We start from the raw sequence: 8,516 nt of genomic DNA, 5'->3' as shown, positions 1-8,516 counted from the left end.
TTACATTTAAATCTAGTACCTTTAAATTCTATAAAAATATGGAAAGAAAAAAAAATATATATATATACACACACAAACATAAACATATATAAATGACTTCTGAGTAGTCCTTTCCAATGGGATATAGCTGTCAAATTTTCATTGGCTCATGGTTTTAAGTACAGTTAGTGACTTGGTATTTTTTTCAAGGCTAACATTCTGATTTGTCCCAGCATAAAAACATGTGGGACTAATAAACTGAACCTAGCTTTTATGTTGCAAGTCCTCAGAAAAAGCATTTCTCAGCCTTGCTTTCCCATGAAATGTTAAGCATCAGGCAATTTACTCCAGGTCAGTTTTTATTCACCAACTCATAGTTACTTTGTATCAATTAATGCCGAAAATACCTTTATTTACATACATACAGTGTTTTTAAGTACACCATATTTGGTAATTAATGAAGTAATAATTTTACCTTCATACTCAAATAGGTGCCAGTATGTGATTTATTTATTTTTAGCTTTAGAATATGACACTTGACAAGGCTGCAGTTTTTAACAGATCTTAGATGCATTTTTTGGCCCTGGAAAATGAATCTGGGTCTCAAAGATGATTGTGATAATAAAGTGAATAAAAGCAACATTTATCCACCCTGATGCCCTCAGAGGGCCTGTAACTAAATTTTCGTAGTATGATGGTACAAAAATCACCTGATCGTCTCAGACCTGCGAGGATCAGCGAACTTTTTCCACTTTTTGTTGGATTTTTCTTACATAGCCACTCACCAGGTAACTGTCTTTAAAACAGGCCAAGCTCCTACTGATCCTCGGCATTTGTCTGCGAAAAGGAAGGAAAAAAGCATCACTGCAACATTTATAGTTAAAGGGAACTTTTTTCTTTTTTTTTTTTTACTATTCTTTATAAGAGTTGTCATAAAAAACAAATAACTGCATATGGGAGAGAAGTTAGCCTTCATGGCTTTCTGCCAGATGGGGTCTTTTGAGAAAGTGGCATTTAAACCCAAAACGTGATCTGAAACCTAAACGAGTATCTTTTGGTTCTTAATCGTTACCAAACTGTGACTCAACTGAAATTAATGCACGTGTTGAGACCATAATGTGTTAAAACACTGGCGGATGAATCCAGGGAAGTCGCCTCACCATGTCACACCTTGGCAGAAAATATGCTCACTTTCGGTTGTATATTGCTTGTGTTGTCTAAAAATTGAAATTGCCAACAACCTCTTTTATGTTTACATGCACTTGTTATGTATTCGTTTTGGCTGGACTGGTGAAATCTTTTCCTCCAGCAGGGCCACAGCAACAGGTTATGAAGGTGGGGACATCTCTCAACCCGCCGCAGCACTTTGAAATAATGTGTTTCATGCAGGCTGATGGCTAATTTTAGCATATATGTGTTACCAGATGATGTGTTTCCATCCATCACTGTGGTTAATGTGTCAGGGTGGGCTGATGATGAGTGGCTCATTGGGATTTTCTCTCACTGGAATGGAGAATATTTCTTAGAAGCTGCTACTAGCACTGCCATTAGCCAAGTGGCTTTACTGCAGGAAGCAAGGAGAAAGTATCCTGCTTTATTTTATTCTCATACATTGAAAGTGGATTATATTTGAAGTACAGGAATGATGAATGCAGCAATGACCTAAGACCTCTTTGATGATAACCTCCTCAGGACCTTGGATTGGGGCGAAGCACGTGGTTGTGATGCTCCCATCCAATCTGACGGAGCTTCAAGTTCTGTAAAGAGGAATGGGAGTAAAAATACACCAAGCTGTGCTTGTAGTGTCATCCTCAAAAAGACGTAAGACTGTAACTGCTGCCAAAGATGCTTCAACATATTATTGTGTAAAGGCTGTGAATACTTATGTACATGTATTTTTTTTATTTTTTTGATAAATTTTGATGAATTTGAAGCTAATTTCTTTCACTTTGTCATTATGGGGTGTTCTGGGTGTTCATGGAGAAAAATGAATTCAACCCACTTTGGAATAAGGTTGTCCACAGTTCAGGTGGAGCGCTAACTTGGTGGAGGAGGTGTCTGTCTCGCGAATCCAAACTGGGAGCTGGTTGCACAGAAGATGAGCCTGAACGGCTCTATTGGAGGGATACGATCCTATGTGGTCTTTAAGAGAAGATGGGGCCTGATTATTCAAGAGGAGCAGGATTTCATATTCGATTCTGGATTTAACAGGTAGCCAATGAAGACAAGACAATATGGAAGAAATCTTCCGTCTCTTTCTAGTCCCTGTCAGGACTCTTGCTGCAACAGTTTGGATCAACTGAAGGATTTTTAGAGAGTTGTTAGGACATCTCAATAATAGTGAATTACAGTCGTCCAGCCTAGAAGTAAGAAACGCATGAACTAGTTTTTCAGCGTCACTCTGAGACAGGATTTTTCTAATTTTAGAGATGTTGCACAAATGCATATATGCACAAATATTAAACATATTTGTTTAATTTGCACTTTGAATGATATGTTCTGGTCAAAAACAACTTCATGATTTCTCACAGTGTTACTTTTGGACTTGTAGTGATGAATCATTGCATATCTTAAAGATCAGGGTTACATTCACTCATTTTACAGTCTTTTTGGGCGATCTTTTTTATGCTGCACTGACACTGTCTTTAGAGCAGCGCCTCCTTCCAGGCAACATGTACATGGAAAACTGTAAGCCAAACTTGTAGAGGGAAAGAAATGACCCATCTCCGGACTGCAACTGGTGAGGTTGTGAAAAAAACATAAAGCCAACCAAAACACTGCACCTGGGAATTTGACAATATGTGAAAGAACCCAAATCTGCACAAGTTGGGAAGCCACAGTAAACTTAGATAACAAAACAGCACTACACCACTAATATCCTGTTATGTTATCAAAAGCATAAAACCATATTTATCAAAAAAACCAACTTAAGAGTGCCTCATTTGAAGTCTATATTGACCCAGAAATCAGAGGCTGACACAGACACAAAGAGGTCTCTGACCCTCCCTAGGACTGTCTTTTACGTGGGATTCAGTTGGACAACTCGCAGGAACTGCACAGTGAGAGTGGGAATAAGATCAAAGTGCTAATACAAACACAACTGCTGGGTTTAGTCTTCAGTGTCGTGTGTAGAGAGTGCTTGTTGATCACGTATTTTCCTGATTCCCCTGGCCTCCATGCAGGAAGGCTGGAAATGAATTCTGTCTCAACTCCTCATAAGCTTCTCATGTATGCCAAGGATACTTGTAAAAGGACATACTTGTTATTGTCAAGTCATTTCCTGTCATCCAGCCACATCAGGTACAACAGGAAAACCAACCTAATATAAACTATCTAATATAGTACGAGTCACTATGGTGCAGCACTGACCCAAAAGTCCTGGAAGCACTCAAGTTGAAATCTGAGAGGTTTGTACAGTTAAACTATGACTTGAATGTTTTTTAAAGATTACATCCTCTAAGACCTTTTAATCATAAAATAAAACTCTGCAAAAAACCAGCATAAAACATTCTTCTGCAGAGTAGGTCTTTGTACGAAATGGTCCATGTGGACTGCAACAAGATTTAGGTTTATGCCAGGTGTCAACATGAGGTTTCACTGAACTTTGTCATCACATTGCTTCATCATGGTAAATGGACTGATTCTTACCTTATATAGCGCTTTGCTACTCTCACTGAGCAGTCAAAGCACTTTATACAACTCGTGCATTCACCCAATCATACAAGCACTTTATCTAAGGTTTTTCATGCTTCTATCTAACATTCACTCACATTCATACTCTGATGGATGCATCGGTGGGCAACATGGACCCTTGCCCAAGGATATTTGGCACGCAGACTAGAGCAGAATGGGATCGAACCACCAACCTTCCAGTAAGTAGGTCACCCGCTCTACCACCTGAGCTAAGTAAGTTGTCAAAGGTAACAATTTCCTTTGTTTCTCACTTCATAAATGCAGATGACAAATGTGGGACAGAGCAGGAGGCAAGGAGGCCTCAACTCAAAGTCAAACTTGCTCAAGTCAGAAAAACAGTTAGTGGACACTTGTACTGTTTTTAAACATTAGCTTTCATTTCATTAAGAAGAAATCCATTTCATATCATGACTTAGGCCTTCTCTGTGGCTCAGGCTGACAACAACAAAAAAGAACCAGAGTGTCCCAGAGTGGTTGTTTGTGGCACATGGGCCCCTGTACAGAGCCACAGCATACGGGGAAGGGAGTGATGGTGGTGTTTGGGAGACGCTGGAAGTGGGAGAAATGTGAAAAAAAAGGTAAAAACACAGGAAGCGGCTGCAGTGAAAACTTTGATTGTTTTTAAAGCTCAGTTTCTCCTCAGTGTGTGTCATAGCTTTGCTCTTCTCCACGGCTGGTTTAAGGACCAACAACAGCAGAAGCAAGAATAGCTTTAATACTAACATTGTTTTGTTTACAAGTGAGTTTCCTTGGCTTGGTTTGATTGTATAAATTGTATTTTAAAGCTACACAAACCCAGATTTCAAACGCATGCTGTCCATTCAGGTTGGTCCCAAATGTTCACACCCTAAACCTTGAAGACTTTCAAAGAGCCCTTTGAATAAATGACCTCAGTTCAGTTGAATATCAGCACAAACACCTATGCCTAATTTTAGTTCCCAGTAACACTGAGTATTTGTCACTGGGTATTAGTGCGTGCTGCTAGCTACTAAGTAAACAAGTAATGCTGCTAGTTCACCAAAGGAAACAAAATACAGCCAGGCCTGTTTTTTTCACATGTACAATACCTTATGTGCTGTCATTTCATTAAAAATGACTTGATTTCTTTTAGTGTACATGGTTTTCCAGCTTCCTCGGGCACAATGAGCTTTATGTGTTAGTGCCCCAGTTCCCGTAGGGGAGCTCTGGAACATTTTGTGTTTACAGCTTTACTGCGATAACATTTTCCCCTCTGAATCACAGGCAGTGCTGTGTGGTGGTGCCACCTTTCCCCTGCCCACTAACAGGACACTGTCTGTCAGTCGGCTACTTTGCCAGCTCCCACACTAAAGTTCCTTTGAAATACCAGTTTGTTTATTCTAGCGTACTAAATATGCAGTGTGCAGGTCAAATAACCTCAGGTTTGCTGTAGGGAGAGGCAGCATTTTTTGATGTTCTGGCCTCAGTCATTTTTAGCTAAATCCTGCAAGTGTCTTCAGTTCTGTTTTCACGCTGCTACTTGGTTGGCTTGGCTTTTTCTATCCTCCTGTGACATTATGAATCGTGACTCCTCCAGAGTCCTTTTTGTCTGTATCTCCTGAAACCTGTTGCAGGGATGGCACAGTGCTTTCTGGGATTCCAGACCCAAGCGGTTGGAGCTCCCCAAGTGCTGACAAACAAAAGTGGAAGTGTGTTACGGAGTTTGTTCACACCAAACGTAAAGGAAAGTTTTTCTAATAATCGCCTCCATTTACTCCAACCTACCTATGATCTCTTCTTCACCTCTCTGTGCACTGTCCATTGCTTTGGATAGTTGACTCTGAGTATTTAAACGTGTCCACATTTCACTCTACTGTTTGTAGCTTCACTCTTGTCTCTGTCTCATTCACACACATGCATTCTGTCTTGCTTCTACTGATTCACCTGATCATATCCTGTCATTAGATTCACAGACATTATGCACCTCCTCTCTGTACTTATCTGTTGACACGCACAAAGCAAACGTTGTATCTGTAAGAGCTCTTACTGATTCTCAAGAAGTCATTCTGCTGCTCATTGATCGGGGCCTCTCTTCTCAGTCTCAACAAGAAATGTTTGTTAGTACATCTGTAAACACCCTAACCTGCTGCACATCCTTTCCAGCTTTATTTCTCTGCCTCGCCAGTTGATAAAAGTTCTTTTTTCCTTCTTTAGTTAGTGCTCAGCTTCACATGCAGTTGTGATCCAAAGTTTACATACGTTTTCATCTTGGGCATGAATGTCATGTAATTTTGGGCTTTTGATTATTTCTTTGAATTGTTCCTTTTCCAGGGTTGAATTATGGCGTACACCTTTGATATACCACGTCAAAGGCGTATAATTTGAAATTTGAAATGTACTTTGGATTTTCTTGCACATAGTTAAAAGTATACATACAAGCTCAAATAACACACTCCCACACTTATTAAAAAATCAGTTTCAACATTTTCCCAAGGTCTGGAAGAAGACCCAGACTGTCAGATAAGAGGAAACTGGTTAAGGTGAACAACCCAGGAACCACCAAGACTCACATGGACTGAGAGGGTGCCGACCAAAAAAGTAGTCCCTACTCCAAAATCAGCACCTTCGAACTTGTCTAAAATTTTCATCTGCCCACATGGACAAGCCAAAGGATCAGACAAGACAAAGATTGAGCTGTTTGACCACAATAACAAGAGGTATGTTTGCAGGAATAAAGGTGAGAACACCAACAGTCAAGGATGGTGGTGACAGCATAATGCTGTGGGGCTGTTTTGCTGCCAGTGGTACTGGTGCATTGCACAGTGGATGGAATAATGACGATGTAGGAAAATACACCAGGACTTTTTTTTGGTTATGTGTACATAACGTGCAGTGGGAGCGATAATAACACTCATGGATTTTTAACAGTGTTTATCCTTTGTGGGTATTGTGCTGCTGTAACAGTCACTGCTGAAGGAGCTGCTCAGGGCCTTGACAGTCATGCAGGGTGTGAGAGGTGTCGTCCCTAATGGACATTATCTTGGCTAACATCTTCCTCTAGCCCACCTACTCTATGTGGTCTAGGATACTGGTCAGGACAGAGCTACCAGTCTATTTAACTTTTTCCTTTCCCTCTCCGGTTATATACATGTATGAATAAAGTCCCCTCTCACCCCTTCGGATGGTCTTTATCCTTCAAGCTCAGGTCCTCTGCCAGAGCCGTGGGAGCTCGAGGGTCTTTCACTGGGAATATTTTACTATTCCCAGGACTGCGCTCTTCTGGACAGAAATCTCTGATGTTGCTCCTGGGATCTGCTGGAGCCACTCGCCTAGCTTGTGAGGTCACTGCACCAAGTGCTCCTATTATCACCAGGACCACTGTTACCTTCACCCTCCACATCTTCTCGAGTTCCTCTCTGAGTCCTTGGTACTTCTCCAGCTCTTCATGTTCCTTCTTCCTGATGTCGCTGTTATTCAGTATCGCTATGTCTACACACAGTGGTCGTCTTCCTCTACTTGTCTGGAAGTCCCACAGGATCTTAGCTCGGTCGTTGTCGACCACGTCTACCATTTTGACCTCAGGACTTCCAGGCCATACTCAGCACAGATGTTTCGGTATACTATTGATTATGGCGTTCCATGTATGCCCTGCCTGGTAGCGTCTTGCATCCTGCCCCCAAACCCCAGCCTCTATGGCACTTGTACTTAGAGCTTTTTCCTTTGCTGCCATGATTAGTGCCTCTAATCTTCTACATCTTCCTGATGTACTCGTGGATGTTTGTTGTCTCATCCTGGACTGTGGTACTGACTCCATGCATGGTCAGGAGCTTCCTGGTTTTGATGTTAGTGGCCAGCTTATTATCCCAGCAGGGTATCTGACAGGCACGGCAGGGCGTAGGTGTTGATAGCCCCGATCTTGTTCTCACTGTTCAGCTGACTATAAGGACTTGCTTGACCCTCTGCAGATAGTGATTGGACTGTTAATCTGGGACACAGGGCATTTCCTGGGCACTTTGCCGGTGGACCAACACTTTTGGGCCGATGGCGGCCTGAATGGCTGCTGTACACCGGCCGTACAAGGACTGACAGCAGCCCATTTGTTCATTGTCATTACTGACTCTGTATTGCCCAATTAAATATCTTAATGCAACTGGCCACTCCCCTACCTTTGCTGTTTGCTCACGCAATTTGAGACAATTAAAACTGAGACAACACAATTTAAAAAAAACTAAAATGTTGTTTTGTGACAGGCTGCTAATAACAAATTATCTAAAAATAAAAGGGGTTTCTTTTTCTTTAGGAGTCAGCTGAGGTGGTTCAAGGTTCAAGGTTCAAGGTTCTTTATTTGTCACATGCATAGTTATACAAGTATATGCATGTGACAAATAAAGAACCTTGAACCTTGAACCTTGAACCACCTCAGCTGACTCCTAAAGAAAAAGAAACCCCTTTTATTTTTCGGGCATCTGACAAGGACGCCTCCTGGGTGAGGTGTTCTGGGCATGTCCCACCGGGAGGAGGCCCCGGGGCAGACCCAGGACACACTGGAGAGACTAAATCTCTCGGCTGGCCTGGGAACGCCTTGGTGTTCCCCCGGATAAGCCGGAGGAGGTGGCTGGGGAGAGGGAGGTCTGGGCTTCTCTGCTTAGGCTGCTGCCCCTGCGACCCGGCCTCGGATAAAGCGGAAGAAGATGGATGGTTTCTTTTTCTTGCCAAGCTGCTTGTTATGCATAGATTAAACACTGGTTGATGCCTTGCTTTTTTGCAAATTCTGTTCAGTATTAGGTGGTTGCACAGTACTGTATATATGACAAAAGTTAAGGAACCATTGTTCTGTTATTTTATTTTTATTGATTAATTTGTTTTTATATTGTGAAGTTCAGGTT

This window comes from Maylandia zebra, linkage group LG12 (assembly GCF_041146795.1).
Source record: "Maylandia zebra isolate NMK-2024a linkage group LG12, Mzebra_GT3a, whole genome shotgun sequence".
NCBI classification, from domain to species: Eukaryota; Metazoa; Chordata; class Actinopteri; order Cichliformes; family Cichlidae; genus Maylandia; species Maylandia zebra.
This window is presented reverse-complemented; position numbering follows the sequence as displayed.